This window comes from Prinia subflava, chromosome W, assembly GCF_021018805.1.
Source record: "Prinia subflava isolate CZ2003 ecotype Zambia chromosome W, Cam_Psub_1.2, whole genome shotgun sequence".
Classification (NCBI taxonomy): Eukaryota; Metazoa; Chordata; class Aves; order Passeriformes; family Cisticolidae; genus Prinia; species Prinia subflava.
In genome coordinates this window covers 1,281,990-1,299,969 of record NC_086282.1, presented here as the reverse complement: position 1 = coordinate 1,299,969, position 17,980 = coordinate 1,281,990, and the positions used below count along the sequence as shown (strand labels likewise).

Sequence of the window (17,980 nt, the reverse complement as noted above, 5' to 3'; positions counted from 1 at the left end):
AGAAAGTTCCTAATCCTTTTAATCATGATTATAACTTCATGTGTTATATAATGTAAATGCATTTGGCAAATCTAGCTGAATCCTCCACTTCAACTGCAACACTATTATTCTAGTTACAGCAAGATGCTCATCTTTAACAAGCAATATAAGTTTTTTAAAACAAGCTGATAACTACAAAAATGACTGCAATGTCATCCCACCTGGTATAGCAACCTATATCACAGACATCAACTTTGAGAGCTGATTATTATCATTAACAAAAGTCTACAGCATCTAACAAATTTCTTCTGTGTCTTAAGCATACAGCCAGGAGAAAAAAAAAGCTATTTGCTCATTTAAATAAATTCTTAGAAAGTAATTCAAGAAATAAAATAAGGTCATTTAATTCAGCCACAGGCTACTGTTAAGTCATGTGTTAATCACTTAATAAAGCAATAAACAAGTCAGACAATCAATAGTAAAAACAGATTTTTTTGAAGACTAACACACTTTCCATTCAGAAGTGAATGAGTACCTGCTCAATATGTTTCCTTACAGTTATGACATAAATACCTTCTTCCTTTACACACAGGTAGCATGAGAAACAGTCTTCAGAAAGTCAGTCCTGCCTTTTCTTGTTTCAGATGGTTCACTACACTGAGCTACCTAGTAAGAAAAGCAACAGAGGTACATGGTCTCTTGATTTTTACACTGCTGAACTCAAGACACAGCACTGCATTGCTCTTTTCCCTGCACATTTTTCTTCTTCACAAAAAACTTTTTATTGTGCTTTAACAGAAGGTCAGTGGCTATCACTTCTCTACTCCAGCACAATGGTGAATTGAAACAAGAACCAATAGCTGTTTAGACCGACAAAGCAACCAGTATGTCTAAGTCAATAAAGCTATTTGTTCATTAAAGCTATTAATAAAGCAACCTTTTGTTAGTCTATGAAACATCAGAAACCTCATAGAATGCATTTAACTATGCTTTCTTAAAAATCACCAACTCAGAAGTTCTAAAATCTGTTAACTTCTCCACTTCCTTAAACTGATAGTAAAATACCTTTGTGTTGACTTTCAAAATGCAGCAAGTGCGACACAAACTTTCACACCTGTTCATCATCAGAAACGTTTAGGGCTTTTGGTGGAGATCTCCCCCTTACAATAGCTCAAATTCATCATATTAATGCATTATGTAAAGCTTCCTATGCAACACTGACAACCTGTATTAGTGACCACCACAACTATACACAACAAGAACAAAATCATTCAATGGGTAGACTCAGTTTGGACCCAAAGATTCATTTGGATTTGACCAACAAAAATGAGAAGAGCTACAGTGAGCAAAGATCAAAAATGCTGTTAACACTTGTGTCCATTGCTTTCAATTAAACTGAAACAAAGTCTGAACCTGAGTCCCCAGCACTCAGTGTTGCTGTCTGGAGGGGGTTTGTAACTATTCTCAATAACCAGCACTAACATGATAATTGCCACAAACTTCCTCCAAACAACATCAGTATTTTTGCCTTGACTTTGGCTGCACAATCCCAGCAATCCTTGAAAGCATTAAATGAAGGCTCCTCCCTTACTCACAATTTCTAGATTTGCTTCATTAACAAGTAGCACCATTATTATGTGATTAGAGACTGGACCACCAAAAAGGAAGGAAAAAAAAAAAAGCCATTTTCCATCTAATTACCCTCAGCTAGACAAAAAAGGCCAGGCAGGTATTTCCTCTAAACTTCTGTGTTTAGAACCTGTGAAAGACAATTTTACTAGCAGCAATATACAAGTATAGAAGCTGCATAAGGTGTTAACACAGAAAAAAAAGCAAAACAGTATGTGAGGGGAAAATATATATATGTACTCTTATTCAAATTTAACAGTGAAACACCCCTGAAGTCATTCTTTTGCTGTCATTTCTCATCTGCGTCTTTTCGTCAAGCACACTGCAACTACTAGATTTTTTTATACACACAACAACCCAAGCAAAAAAAATATGCAAGTTTCATCCTTATTACTGCAACTTCTCCAGAACAAGATTTCCACTTGTTACACTGGATATAGCATTTGAATTCTCAGCGGAAGTTCTTGTAACAGAATGACAGTAAAATATTTGTCCCTACTCAGAGATATGTACAATCAGCCAAAGTTCTATCCTTTGCTATTCAGCAAAAAACAATTTTTATTTATAAAATAAACAAGTCTGCTATCTAGGATGGAGATAGTATCCCTCCCTCTACACTGTGACTCTCACTATCAAGCCATGAGATTATATCCTTCTTCTGGAATTAAGTGCTTATTCTAACAATAACCCTTCAATAGCATGTGAAACTTCTCAATAAAACAGTTGTCAAGCAGCCTGATAAGGCACAGAAAAACAAGTGATAGCTGAAACGAGTCATACAACTAGTTTTGCAGACTTCCTAGTTCCTGCTAAACAAATAGTTAATCAGTGAGCAGTCACGAGACAAACAAATGATCATTAAAATTCATAGCAAAAAGAGACAGATCATTTTATTATTTGTAAAGTTTCGGCCATCTTTTCAGGTTTTCACTTAAAGCTTTTTTGGACTTTGGAGCCTTTTGCCTACTACTGCACCACTGACATGTGCTAGCAAAGAAAACAGCAGGACAATAACTATTGCAAAGACACTGATCCTAAAGAGTAACACAATGCTTTTCTTATATTCTTTTTGAGAGAGGATACACGACGTTCAAACTGCAATTAAAAAATATTTAGACATACTATTTTCCGGTTTAAGTCCTGAAGTCACACTTTGCTAATTCTCCCTGCCCATACCTGATCAGGTCTTCCTACAATTCTATTATCTAATATTCATTTAGGCAGAGAGGATTCATACAAGAATCAATCAAGACCACAATACACAGCCTGATATTTGTGATCAACTGCACTTTTCAGTTTGCTTAACTTCCAAAATTAATCCTCTCCTTCAGTTCAATTCTACTCCTCTCACAGTACAAAGGCAGTGGAATTTATGTTCCTAAATTACTTAAGCATACTTGAAAAGTCCCACTCTTAAGAGATTAACTTCTTGTTCTTACAAGTAAATAAACAGAAGCTTAGACTAATGATTTTTTTATCAATGGAAAACTGACAATTAGTTATTTCCTGAGGCAACAAAAGCACACAACCAAGAAGTTTGACAAATTTACATTTATAGCTACTGATGCAGCAAACATTATGCAAGTTCATAGCTTTCTACAGGTATTCTTATGGCCAAATCTAAGTGTATACTCCAGAGACTGCAGGATCAAGCCTAGATATCATTTATCTTCACCTGTATTCCAGAAGAGCTAATATGATAGCCTATCACTAGTGGCAACAAAAAATTAATCACTGAGTTAAAAGGCTTCACAAGTATCTTTAGATTTTTTTCCTCCATGATAGCAATCAATTTAACACTAAAAAAAATCTTCAAAAAAATTTTAAAAGCCTATGATGATTATATAAATAACTTACATAAATAACTAGTATTTTAAACAAACACTCTAAGTTACATGCCTTTAACACCTTAAAACCTCAAGATGTAGCTTGCAGAACCCTTCTATATATTTCTTAAAATAATATATTCTTTAAGTGTATACATTTATAGGAGTGTTTAAGAAATAGACTCTATAACCTATTCTTATAGATTCTTATTTCTAAACACAACCTATTTGTATAGATCTACAAATCACCCAGTTAAATAAAGGCTTTAGAGGCATACAGAAAACCAATAAGGATTAAATTTGCTTTTTTCACGAAAGTATTCACATGGGATGATAATAAAATTGAAGTTCACAACATGCTCTTAACATCACAGACCAAAAAGAAAATTTCAATTACAAGAGCTAAATTTTTGTTTGCTCTGCTTGTTTGCAACAGTTGTAATGCTAACACGGGAAACTTACTGAAACCAGGGCCTCTATTAATTGCATGGAAGCTGGACAGAGCAACGCAGCGCACAACCAATATGGTGAAATCATACGTTCTCCCCTTTATTCCCCAAAATGGCTGGTTAAATACAGTTTCAGATAATTTACAGTTACAGGTGTTTTCTAATTGGCATTCAGCGTGAAAAAGAATGCAAACAATCTCAGTTTAAGGTAGCTACAATGATTTCACTACAACTATCCTATCTAACACATACACACACCTTAATCCAAATTTTAACTCTGCCACAGGCTTATCTACTTCAACACAGGCCCAAACCTGGGGCCCAGTTTGGGATAGCTCAAATTTCATTCCAAAATACCTCATGTCCATGTTCTCTAAGAAATTCTGTTACAACTTGCTATTTATCATTTCAGATAGATCCTAGCGTTTCTTTATTTTTTCATGATCCATAACATCAATAGAGTGAAACTTCAGAGTTGCTAAGCTGATGTTCTAACTACATTAAAAGATGACCACAGAAATAACTAGACAGGAATTGCCATTTCCTGGAGACACAATTGAGAATTCCTCACCCTTACTTGAGTACCCATCATTTTCACAGGGTCAAGCAATTCTTCAGCAAACATGCCCTCAGTATAGCCTAAACTTCAGATGCAGTGCCATTTGTATGGCCGACTTCACTGATGAAACACCAGTAAGCACTATTACCCAAACAGCAACTCTACATTTCTACAAGAAAAAATCACATTAGTGAAGGAGCATCTGTTGTCTTACAGCAAAAATTGCTTAAATCATTGGTGCTGATAACGCCAAGGTCGCGGGTTCGATCCCCGTACGGGCCACCAAAAAATGTTTGTCCTAGTTTAGGACAAATTTAGGGGAAAATTCCCACAACTCCCTCCCCCACCACCGGGTTTGGGAGGAATTTCCTCAGAGGAAAAGTGGAAAAAACTTGTTTATTGAGAAACAACAAAAAAACACTCCCCAACACAAGAAAAACAGTCCGAGATGACAACAAATGTGTTCACCAGTCCAAGAGAGGGTGAGCAGTCTCTGCTGGGGAGGGTGCCAAAGCTTCTTTCACGTGCAGACTCCGGGGGGTTTTCCCTTGATGTTCCCGAATCAGGGCCCGAAGCAGGTCCGATGTCTTCAGGGAAGAGAGGAAGGAAAGAAGGGGAAACACAAAAGCAGAAAAATAGCAAAAAGCAAGCAAAAAGCAGAAAGCAAGAGAGCAAAGCCAGCAAGGCAGCCTAAAGCTAGCAGCAAGCAAGCCAAAAGCAAGCAGCCGGGGGAGGGGCTCAGCTATAGACAAAACAAACTGGGAACATGGGAACAGGAAAAAAAAAACAAAAAAAAAAACCCCCACGATTTGGGATACAAAGCATGAAAATGTCCTGTCACCCCAAGACATTATAGAAGGAACTGGAACCTGAAAAAATGGTCTTTTTAGGAACAGAAATTCCCATTTCAAGGGACTATGCCAGAGGCAAGTGACATGAAAGGCAAAGAACAGTTGTAGTTGTTCATTGCACCCTGCAACACAAACACGAGGCAGCAGCTAAGGAAGCGAGGAGAAGCCACCTTCAAAACATGAGTGACTCTTCAGGCAACAGCCAGCAGGTCTGTGGGATTTGTTGCAAAAGGATGCAATGGAGATGAAAAATTTTACAAGTGTTCAAGAAGAAATTGTACAAGTTCTCAGAAGAGAAATCATTCAAGAATTTCTGAATAAACAGAAACAACCTCTGGCTCAGAGATTCCATAACTGAAAGTAGCTGGAGAACAAGCATGAAATGAAAAGCATCTAAAATTTATCTTGTTCTCAATGTTTCCCATGCATCCATTTATTTGAGATGGGTCATGTGAAGAATTAGGGAACACTTCTGGGTTCCTGGACAAGATTTTCTCTTTTATGGCTATCAGACATAGAATACTAGGCTAGAAAGAACAACTGCTAGTATGATCCAGTTGGCCAATTCTTCTAGAATACATTTAAAACTCCTTATTAAACACAATTTAAAACAGAACATTTCAATCAAAATATAGAAGTATTTTAATTTTTGGACACCTCTCCCAAAACTGCCATCTTCATAAAAGATATTACACTCAAATGTTTTAAGGAGCTTAACCTTTCATTCAAAATATTAGTTACAAAATTATATCTCCACTGGAATAACATTACTGATTATTCTCCACTAAAACAGCCACAGCAGTTTCATGGCTTTGCCTCCTAGACACTGTTTCTGTGCAAGCACTTACTGGGCAACAGAATGGTTCTACTACTGAACAGTTCCAGCTGCCATTTTTCTCCAGAGAAAAGCTAAATTACTCACTTTGGGTTTATTTGTAGGTTGATTTCCTTCTGGGGAAAAATAAGTTAGAAAAAAAGGAAGAATATGTCACAGGCATCAGCCTGTTCACTAATTAGGGAGACCTCTATAGCCTGTTTGTTCCCTTTCCACTGCACATCTCACAGTGTTTCTGCCATCCGAATTCAAGATCTCCTAGTGTAAGGAGTGCATTCAAAGTGTAAGAAAGACTACTTGAGCACACAAGTTTCTCAGCTGCCACCACTCCACTACACAATTTGAGGGAGTAGAACAGAGCTAACAAACCTAAACCACCAACACCTCAGTTGGAGAAAATGTGGTACTTTTGCATTTTCTCATTTTATTAGCAGAAATCAGAACTGAGTGATTCCACAGGAACAAGAGAAAAAAATTATAAATAATAAAAATTACATTCACCTCCTACTAAAAATACCTAGTATTAGAATGTGAGAAAACACAGTACTTACCTACATTTGAAAGAGTCAGTAAATATAATTTAACGTGTTACAAGCAAATAAGCCATTCATGTATAGCAAGCTAGCTGAAACAATTGTTTGGAGAATACGATTGTAAAACATCTGCAGGTTGATATCACAGAATTTACACAGCATGGTTTCTGGAAAGGAAGCCATGCTTTTTTAGGCTACTAGAATTTTATAATAACAGTGAACTAGGGGGAAATTGCTGAAAGACTTTTAAAAAGCTTCCCTCAAAGTCTCAAGAGGCCATTAAGTAAAATTAATATTGGTGTTAGGGGAAAAATTTGTGTTTAGATGCCAGCAGTAAAGCATCAAAAGAAAAAGCAGTAAGTGGTCTGTTAATTTATAGAAAAGGGTTAACAGCAGAAGGCCACAATTCTGCACTAGAACTGCAATACATATTCTCTAACGGTCCAGAAAGCAAACAGTGGCAAAATTCATTCACATAAAAGCTATTAAGGTTAGGATAAGAGAAGGAACCTTAAGAATTTCATGTAGTCTAACCAAGCTAGATAAAATGGGAAACACATGACAAAGAAAATAATCAACAAAGCATTGTGTATCCAGATCAGTGTTTTACTCACCAACTTTCTGGATCTTAACAACAAATTCAGAAACAAACATGTTGACTCTTGATAGTCCATAGAAGAATAACACTCATTAAAAAAAAAATTAGGATGTGCATTAAATATTTTGGAGAATATTAGAATTGGTACATTACAAACTTAATAGAGCATTTCAAATAGGCAATTTGTAAATATTCAGCACTCTTGGCAGGCATAAAAAATTGTTTGAAATGTAGTTAAAGTCAAAAAAAGTGAAATTCAGTAACAGGCATCTTAAAGGGGAAGCCAAAAACCAACAGAAAGTTTGGGTATGTTAAGTGCAATTGAGAGATGCAGAAGAATATAAAGGAAAAGGTATAGAAAAAAAGCACTAAGAACTTTGAGTTTAACTGGATTTTTATAACAAAAATAATATATTCAACTAAACTGGGGTTAAAGCATCACAAATAACGTAAAGAACTGAACTAATTGAAGCTTTATACATGAAACTTTTCAGTGCCACAAGCCATCTTTGAGAAAAGTGATTTTGAAAAGAAAGATACACACACCTTATAATGAAATCCTACTGCTTTTCTGGATATGACAACTGATAGGCAGAGAGAACAGAACAAAAGTTACACTCTCAGCTTCACAATCAGTAGAATTATTGAATGCAATTTTTTCTCCCTTTGGCAGCAGCCACCAAGCATAGCTCTGCACAGCTCTGCAACCACCAGAGCACATTGCCTCTACACCAGCTAGCAGGTAGGTTATATGGGGAGTGGTGTAATAGTCAGGCTGTAGGATCTGACATATTGTGATAAGGGAGGTCACAGGAGATAACAGGACAGTAATCAGGACTGTTACGGCAGTGATGGGATACAGCAGCAGACACAGGATACAAATCCAGAGGAAACTAGGTTTAGTTAGCTCCGCTGCTCACAGAACAATTTGTTTCCCTTGTGTTTTACAGATTTGAATACTAATATTTCTGTACATTGCAGCTTTGATCACTGTGCTAAATGTAGCTCTACTGAATAAAAGGATTAGTTTGTCCAGATTGGCATGGTTATGACTGTGATATGAAGAGAACTCAAGGGAAAAACCTTTGAAGATCAAGCACATGCTCTATTTTAAAGGTTGAATTGGTAGTAGTAGCTGAAAGTGGTTTATATCACGCATATAGTTGACAGCACGATACATATGACAATACTTCTGCAGTTCAGTATAACTATTATAAACACTTTCAGTTTACTTAAATTTGTCTTGCTGTTATGTGGAATTGCATTTTATTGAAATGGTATGCTCTGGCACACCCCTCAAAGTGTATGGTTTATCCCAAGTCTGTAACCTCCCCTGCAGTATCGTTTATCTGTAACCCCATTGGCCTGAAGATCTATCTGCGCCCACTTTGAATCTCCCTGTTAAGAGTGCAGGGGAAAGCGGGCTCGCTCTCTTTGCCCTGGAGGCTTCTGGAGGCTCCTTCCCTCTCCCCTTCCCCTCTCCCCCTCCTTCCCCCTCTCCCTCAGTGACCATGCTGCCTTCCCAGGGTCGAACTCTAAATAAATCCTCGTCTCATTGGCACCTCACCAGCCATCTGAAGTCTCCTTGCTTGTATGCATGCAAATACTAACAAACCTAGGGCCCGGGGGGCTCCCGGGGAACCCCCCAAATCCAAACCCCAACACTGTTAAAAGGGTGAATACCACTCTCTCCTTACAGAAAAGGCTAAGAAGTCAGGCAAGAGTAGTATTCATGTTGATTCACAAGCAGCTGGATTTCACAAGTGGACAGCACAACCACAACAGCAAAAAAGGGACAAGAGGAAGAAGATCAGCCCTTCTGGTTATAGCACATACTCCACACTGGTTTCAGCAGATCATCAAACCACAACCACGATGTTTCAGGACACAGTTAAGCTGATCTAATGGCCAGACAGTGCCCAAAGGATTCACGGCCAGCTGTGCGTCCCCCACACCAGCTCTAATGCACGTTCCGTGTCACACTGAGACAACTCAATTTGCTTTTTAGTTCCCTTCTCACTTAAATTCAGGGAACTAAAATGATAGAAAACCAGTAGCACAAAATTAATTTGAATAATCTTGACAAAAAATTAAATTAAACCAATAGCTAGGTGCAGGAAGAGATATGGGTAGGAGATGATGTTGGAAGCCATTCCTTTCAGTAGCAACTAAGCAGGTCAAATGCAATATGAAATGACAACCTCATAAAGGAGAAGTTAAAATAGCATTTCAACCTTTGTGACGCTTAAAATTATTTTATGAAGGAAGGGTAAAAAGTTTAATGATAAGTTTCTCCTTTTTAATCTTTGCTAGGTCGTGCCTAACCAATGCAATCAATTTTGTTCCCACCACACTGCAGTGTAAACAAACAATAGGAATGAGAAGGACCAACACATTAACATTTCTTTTGTGCCACTAAACAAGCTTTTGTTTTTCCAGTCATTCCCAGCACTCTTTTGAAAGGTTCCCACAGCCTGTGTAAACAACCACAAGCTGAGCAGGATGACTATGTACCTCCTACATAGGCAGGCAGCAACCATAGCATGCAGCTCCCCTCACTAGACAGCTGCACACCCACCCCATGACAGGGGACACCACCCACCCCTACTCTTCAAACAAAACTCCTGCCTGTGCTCCTGAGTCACACTGAGTGTTATCTACTGCTCCCACCAGGCCAAATATCAGCAGTGGCAGAACTGAAGTTTGACCCTCAGTTATTTCACTATCAGCCCACTTCTTTTCTGTAGCACATCAGGTATTACTTAATTTCAAAATAGTCAAGCCTAACGGAGTTCTAAGCACAAATAACAATAGATTCACCATGGCAATAAGCTATAAAGCTGGGAATACAATACACAACCTGAAATCATAGAAGCAGAGAATGGTTTGGGTTGGAAGGGACCTTAAAGGTCATGTAAGTCCAACCCTTTTGCCATGGGCAGGGACACCTTGCCTTATACCAGGTTTTTCAAAGCTCCATTCAGTCTGACCTTGAATATGAGATGAAAATACAGGATGTCCTGGAACCAAACTAAATGTAACTGTGCATGTCAAAGTTGTTTTGCTACACTACAGCAAGCCATGTCAAAAACTGCCCTAGTTGTAGTGTACTCAGGTATGTAAAACTTTCAAATTTAGGTTAAACATCTGGACAACTTAAGGAAGCAGCCATTATGGAGATTATCAAGGTTATTAACAGAAACACTTCTGTATTATAATACTGCAAAATGTAAAGTTCAGCTACTTGTGTATTAGAGCCCACCTAAGATATTAGTGGGACCTCTTTCACACATATAATCACTGCCCTGAAGACACATAATGTCAAAACATAGTTAGCATTACTACCATGTTACTAAGGGGCTACCAAAGCCTGCATGCCACTCTTGACATGTTTCATGAACATCAAGTGGCTGTTCAGGGCTGTGTATCACACAGTTGGTAGAGCGGAACAAGTGCAGGGCAGCACAAAGTCCAGCAAGCTGGGAGTCAAGCAGCAATCAAGTCTAGCTGTTAGCCAGACCAACAACAGCACAGTCAGAATCCACCTGCTGCCACAGATAACACAACTAGCACACCATGAAAGCAGAGGGATACAACTGCCCCCTTCCACCAGAGGCTTGTCATAAGGGTTGTGTGTGCCCCATCTTGGCTACACAGACAAGTTTAAACATGGGCCAGGTGGGGGAAGCATAGCAGGTCTGATCATTGTCTCCCTCCCCCTCAACTCTTGCAGGCAAATAGCAAGTTAGGAGAAAAGCAATCCCCAAACAGTGTGCCCCAAACACATTGATTATTTCAAACTCATTCTTGCTGAAAGATCAATTAGGGACTGCTATTTAGGCATGTGGAGAAAGAAAGTGTCAAAAGTTTCCTGGGAAAAAAAAATAAAAACACTGAAAACCACAGCAACTTTGCCTTAGCACGCTTTAAAGGATGCTGAAGATTAGCCCTTAAGATCCATAAAAACTGTCACTATTGTACTCTGTAGTAAAGAAAAAAAGAGTTACCTGTCATTGCAGTGATCCACCCACTCAGAGAAATGCCACAGATCTGCAGACTTACTCATCAGCTCTGGCAACAGCAGATGAAAATGCCACAGCAGAACTCAGAAACAAACGTTAAAAATATCTTAGAAAAGGGTAGCTCCAGGATCACAGTTTCAGGGTCCTTTTCTGTTGTGCTAGATCATCTCTTGCTTTGAGTATCATTGCATGAATTAAAATAAAATGACAAGATATAAACAGCAAGAGAGGTAGACACTCCTGGCAAACTGCAGGCTTACTGGCCCAAGCTCAGGGCCACAAGTAACACAGCTTAGCAAAGACAGAGACAATGGTGAAGCAAAGATGAAGACATCCTGTTTTCAACAGAGATTCAGCACTATGCAAAGCTGTGTGGGGTCACACTTGCCACAAAAGATGAATAACATTTCCTCAGAGAGGTCTGAATTCATAGCTGTAGTTTTGGTTATCATTATTTAATGGTTACAGCCTTGAACACTAAAGAAAATACTCTCCAGCATATTCTAAAGCCTTATCAGGCAATGAAAAAGTCAACAAAAGTAATGTACCCACTACTGTCAGGTCTAGCAAAGAAATGCTAGATTTTGCAGCTACTGCAACAGCTAGTGAGCAACTTCTCAAGCATGAAGTATGCTACAATGCTGAAAAGGCTTGCACTTGCCAGGGATCACACTGAGCAGCTTACCCTCCTAAAAAGGGAACTTGGGGAAAAGCTTGAAACCTTTTCTTCCCCATTGGCTTATGATGCTTTGGGCTTGTTAGCCATTTAGTAAGACAAGTAGCTTGTCCTGAAGTAGCCTGATCAGTTCTGAATTCCCTGTGACTATTATCATTCCTGCAGATATATATAGACACACATTCTATCCTGTAAAGCACATCACATATTTTACATAAAGACAGTAATAACCTTTCACATGCAATTTTGCAATACAGCAAACTAACTCCCTATAAGTATAGGCAGGTCCTGCATGTTACAACACATCTAAATGCAAAATTTCACCTTTAAGAAAACATGGTAGACTTCATCCTGAAAAGTATGTGCTCCAAAAGTAGCCACCAGCATCTATGAGAACACAGAACTAATGTGTGCAGTAAGGACATTATGACAGTCAAAGAGGGCAAAGTTTAAGTAGATACTGTCAATAACACACACCCAGGGTTTGCAGCTCCTGTCCTTCTGAAATTCACAGCCATTGCCACAACCTACAAGAACACAAAGCCACAGCTGAGTAACTCTGACTCTGCATGACCAAATTAAGGAATACTTCAATCTATCACCAATACCCACCAAAACTTCATGTGTAGTCGAGTCTCCACCACCACCCTTAAGTTCTTTGATAAACCCACCAAGGAAACAGACAGGGGAAGTCTCTGGATAAAGGTCACCTCACACATTCCAAGCCATCCAGAGCAACATTTCTTAAGGATGAAGTGCTGAAGAGGGAGAACAACAAGCTCTGACATTGGACCAAGAAATTGAGGAACAGGTGAAGGGTACATAGGAACAAGTACAACAATTATGCCAGAATCAGTTCAGATTTTTTATTTTCCAAGAGAGACCCATGTATAAAGAGGGAGAAATGGAAAGGGAAAGATTTATTATTACAACCTAGGATTCTGGAGTGGCGAGACTCACTGAGTGAGGTTTATGAAGAGTTTAAGGAGAAATTATTGCAACCCTCCTCTAACCTCCCAATCGCCACAGCTCCAGCTCCACGAGGCCAGATCTCACCACAACACATGCATGCCTCTCAGCTCCACCCTACGGCAGCCCTCCTGCCTCGGTAAGGAGGCAGATCTTGTGCTTAGAAAGTGTTCAGCAGTATGCCCTGCCCTCGTGAGTGCACTTCATCTCAGCCTGCCCATGCTGAAGAGTTCATAGACTTCCCAGTGCTGCTTCTCCAGAGAAGTATCAGGCAGGTCACGCCATCCGCACCACTGAAAGGTTTTCAAGAAAAAAAGCATTTCAAAACATTCACATTTTGGACAACTTTGAATAGTCAGCCTTTGAAGAGAAAGCATTACTTAACCCTAACTACCTCACAGCTGTCCCTCTGCTGTAAGCAGCCACTCAGTCTCAGGTCACAAGATAAACTAGACTCACCTAGGCCAGCTTAGCCAGGCACTTCTTGCAACAGGCTTCTCTGATACTGGAGCTGCTTAGAAAGCACACAGACCAAGCATTTTCAAGAAACCCATTCCCTTCCCTTCCACGTCCCAATGACCCCTGCCCACAAAACATCCAAGGTACATCAGTATGTTAATCAGTTTCATAACAACATATTTGGGCTACAAAAATCCAAACATCACTCAACCTTTTATGAGAGTATTAAAGAGAAAACTGTTTTTCTTTTTTTTCAATATAAGCTGAGGTAAATAGCACTGCAAAATATATAATACTGGTATAACTCTAAATTACAGCCAAAACTGAAAACAGCACATACTTTTTTGTTTGGTTGGAGTTTTTTCTTTGGCTATTTTATATCTTAATTAAAACATGTCATGCTTCTCTATTTTATGGCCATATTTGTGTTTGGTCATAAAACTACACAAATTCTACTATTTCACAGAGCAACAGCCACCACCAATCATGTTGAAGGGATTTGGATTGGGAAAAAAGAGCTGTTTGAGAGCAAATCTTGCTTTTGCAGCTACCTGCAACCACACAGCTGCTGAAACCATCACATCAGAAGTGTGTCACCAAAACAGCACACACCAACACTTCATCCTCCAGCACAAAGCAAAGCCAACTGTCTCAGCTCAAGACTTAGGCAAAGCTTACCTGAACTAACCAAGCTAGTTTTGAACAGTACTTCACACACCTCCTCTTACCAACCAGCTGTGGGTGTTGTATCCTCTAGCTGCTGGTAACATCTTCAATTACCTCAGCAAATGGGAAAACACGTCTTGCTGGTAGGTTAGGCATGACATTATAGAAAAAAATGCATTGTTTCACCCTTGTAAAAATAACTGCAATTGTGTCAGAGAACACTAAGAAAACAAAATAGAGAAGAGCTACTGAATTACACAGATCTCTGTCTATTTAGCAAAAACAAGCAGTCTTGAGGAGATGAACACGTATTTTTGGCCATAGTGAGCATGAACAAAACTGAATGCAGTAGTTCTTTTTACTCTGACATTCCTTACTTTTGAAATACTTGACCTTACAGACATAAATCACATCCACATTACTGACAAAAAAACTAGCAAGGATCAATTAGAAAATACATGACTGCAGTGTATGCACTGATACAGGACAAACACTGGAGTAGCTAACCAGAACCATTGGTGCAAAGACCCAGGCAGGATTCACAACATTGCAACAGTTTAATTACTCCCATTCCCTCTTCCTGCCCAAGAAATGTCCCCTCACAAGTGAGCCACAATGCCTCACACATTCATTACAGCCAAAAAACATCCTGCATATGCAAAGTTCTCAAAGAAGTAAAGTAAATGTCTAGTTTAATATTCAAGTTAGAGCCTAATCAAGCTCTTATATTTATTGATTGATTTTGGCTGAACAGAGAAGGCAGCCAAAAATTGATTACTTTATTATTTCACCAATAATCTCTACAAAGTGAAAGATGGAGAACCACCTTTCATTTCCTACTAAATAGAAAGCTGTGACAGGTGAGGAATGGACATGGATTTAGTATTCTTCCCCTCTTCTAACACAGGAATAAGAAGGTACCCCAATACACCTGACAACACGTTTATTCAAAACAAGGACTTGTCCATTCCTCCCTCAAAGCCACCAGACACGTTCACCCAAGAGGAAGCCACTAAGGGTTGCCAAACGCATAGAAATGACACAGCCCCAAAGAACACACTGATAGCGACCGGAAGGGTGTACTGGGATGGGGACCTGTAAGCATCTAGTGCTGCCTACAGTCTTTCACAGACATCCTCTGCTGACCACTGAGAGATGGAGGAGACTGGGTTAAACTGTCCTTGCTTGATTTAGCCAGAAGAGTGTGTAATAACCAGCGGCTGTACCATTACAAAGCAAGATCAAGAAGTTTGTTGACAGTAAGTCAGTTTCCATGTTTGCATGGGTCTAGGTCTTCATCAGACAAATACCTAAAATCTTTGTAGCCTTTGTTGCCACAAGAGACTAACCTAATGTCCACAGCAGTGATCTCAGTAAACAGATTTTTTCTGTCCAGTGAATACATAGAGCATTTCAGTACTGAACCATCCATCAGTTTCCAGAAATTCACTAAAGCGCAATACTTTGTTATGGAAGAGCATTTTCATGAACAATTACACGTAGTGTTTATTGTGTCTTTCTAGAATTACCTGACATACACAGACCACATACAACAAGGCTAAAGCAGCACTGCAAATAAGGTCTTGATGGTACTTTTATTTCAAGTGTAATGTACATATAGTCATTGCATGGGCTCTTGACAAAAAGATTCAGAAGATTGAACATGTTCTTTAAATACCATCTGAATTTTAAAAACTGTTTACTTTGAAGAGACAGAAGAGTAGTATTCTTCTCTGTTTAAAAACATTGCCTGGCCTAAATCATCACACACCATTCCTTTCTCTTACTGATTCAGAGACAACAAATTCCATTGAAGTAATGAACAAAACGTGCAAAGTACCAGGTGTGTACATAATAAGGGGAGGTAAAGCTAATTTATCAGTCTACGTCTAAAGATAAAAAGGATTTCTTCTCTAAACTAAAAAGTTATTTGTTAAAAAAGCTTTTCTAACAGTTAATACAAATGAAAATCACATACTTTCTGATAAACATTTATGTTTCCAAACAGACACCGTTGTATAAGTAAATTATTCAACTTGAACAGAGGACCTACACTGATTAGATATAAGTTGCAGTAGGAGGAAAAATCTAAACCTTAACAAAAGTAACTTCAAAAACATGAAGTGATATATCTTTTTGAGATATTTATGAACATGAAACACCTACAAGAATGCGTTAAAACACTTCAAGTTTTGATACAGCTTTTGCTCAGCGAGAAATTACGCACAGGGCAGAAATGCTACAAAAGCAAAGCAAAAGAGAACCCAAGCAAATACAGTCCCATTCCCAAACGAGACCCTTCTTTCCCCAGTCCCGGAGTAAGGTCTGGAGTAAGAGCAAGAGCACTCTCGTGCCTCGTGAAGCAGCAACTACTCCGATAAACAGGAAGACCCAAACTACTCCTGGCTTTTAAAACACGTTCAAAATACTTTACATGGAAAATAAGCAACTCTTCAATAACGTTTTTCCGGGACAAGAAGAGCAAGCTGCATTTTCCACCCAAGTGTTATGTAAATGAGTGGGCAAGAGGCAGCCGCGGGGTCTGTTAGGAGCCACTCAACCTACAGAGAAAAGAAAGAAAACGGGGGAGCGGGGTGGGGGATGTTCGAAACCCTCGGGGCTCACAGCACCGCGGCCGTGCGCTCCGTTCCCAACCTTGCACAACTTTCCGCCGCGGCAGCTCCGCTCGGCTCCCCAGGCGGGGACGGGACGAAGGGGTCCGAGCCCTCCGCCCAACCGCCGCCTTTGTTCGCGGGGACCGCCGCTCCCGACACAAAGCGGGCAGCAGAACTTGCGGAGGAGCCCTCGGCCCTGCCCGGGGGCCGTGGCGAAGCACCCTAACCCCCCGGCCCCGTCTCCGCGGCGGGCGGGAGAGGCGCGTGGACCGCGGGGCAGCAGACCATGCGCGGCCGGCAACGTGAGCCGCATGGAAAACGGCGGCGGCCGGCAACGTGAGCCGCATGGAAAACGGCGGCGACCGGCGCCGCGCCCCACGCCCCGGCCCCCCGCCCGCTCCGCCGGCAGCCCCGGGGCACCCAGCCCCTTCCCAAGGCGGCTCCTCCCGCTCGCACTCACTTTTCGGGACGGGCTCCGCTGGACTCTCCCTCCGCTCGCGGCGCGCGCGCCTTCCCGCCGGCAGGGCGATGCAGGCGGCGAGGCGGAGGCCCCCTCCCCCAGCGGGAGGGGGTCCGCTGCCCCCCCGCCTGCCCCGGGGCTGCCGCCGGGGGCCAGGTGACTTCAAATGGGCAGGCGTGTCCAGCCCCCGCCCGCCCCGGGCGGCCTGTGGACTAGTGGTCCCTCGAGGAATCCTCTCGGCTGCGGCTGTCCCGGCGGCGGATCAGGTGCGCCGCCGCGGCCTCTCACATGGAGCCACCGCCTCGCCGCCCTTCGGCGCCCCCCGGGCCGGTCCCTGCACCGCCGCCGGCTGGGAGGCGAGTGGCTCGGGCCGCGGCCCCCACCCCGCTCTCCCTCTCATGCACTGCGGGCGCCGCCGGACCCCGGCTCCAGCGGCGGGGGGGCCGTCAGGGCCCCAGCTGGGGGGCGCAGCGGGGCAGCCGGGCGGCGGGGCTCGGCGCCGCCGCCGCTCCGTTCTGCGGCACGTGGGGAGAGCGGCGGCACGGGATGCTGGGCGGCGGGGCAGGGCCGGGCCGGGGACGCTGGACGCGGTGGGGGGATCCGCTCGCTTCCTGCAGCACTGGAAGGGGGTGGGGAAGGCGGGCGGGAGAGGGAGCGAGCGCGGCGGCGGCGCGGGCGGATGACAGCGGTAACCCGGCAACGGAGCCCGCCCCGCCCCGGTACTGGCGCGGGGCGATGATGCCGAGGGCGGGCGAGGTGGAGCCGCGCAGGTCGCGCCGCGGCCGCGCCGTTCAGCCCAGGACAAAGGGGCGGCCCCGCTCGCGCCCCGCCCCGCCCCTCCCTTTCCCGCCATG

At 41.8% G+C, this 17,980-nt stretch overlaps 1 protein-coding gene across 1 annotated transcript in view; it reads right to left on the bottom strand.

Moving 5' to 3' along the window:
- The window catches only part of FBXW7 (F-box and WD repeat domain containing 7), a 250,761-nt gene extending 233,503 nt beyond the window's left edge, over nucleotides 1-17,258 (bottom strand). Inside the window, exon 1 of the mRNA XM_063421280.1 lies at nucleotides 17,127-17,258. The gene's annotated coding sequence lies outside the window, so the exon portion shown is untranslated. The remainder of the gene's footprint in view (nucleotides 1-17,126) is intronic.
- Between the last annotated feature and the right edge of the window lie 722 nt (nucleotides 17,259-17,980).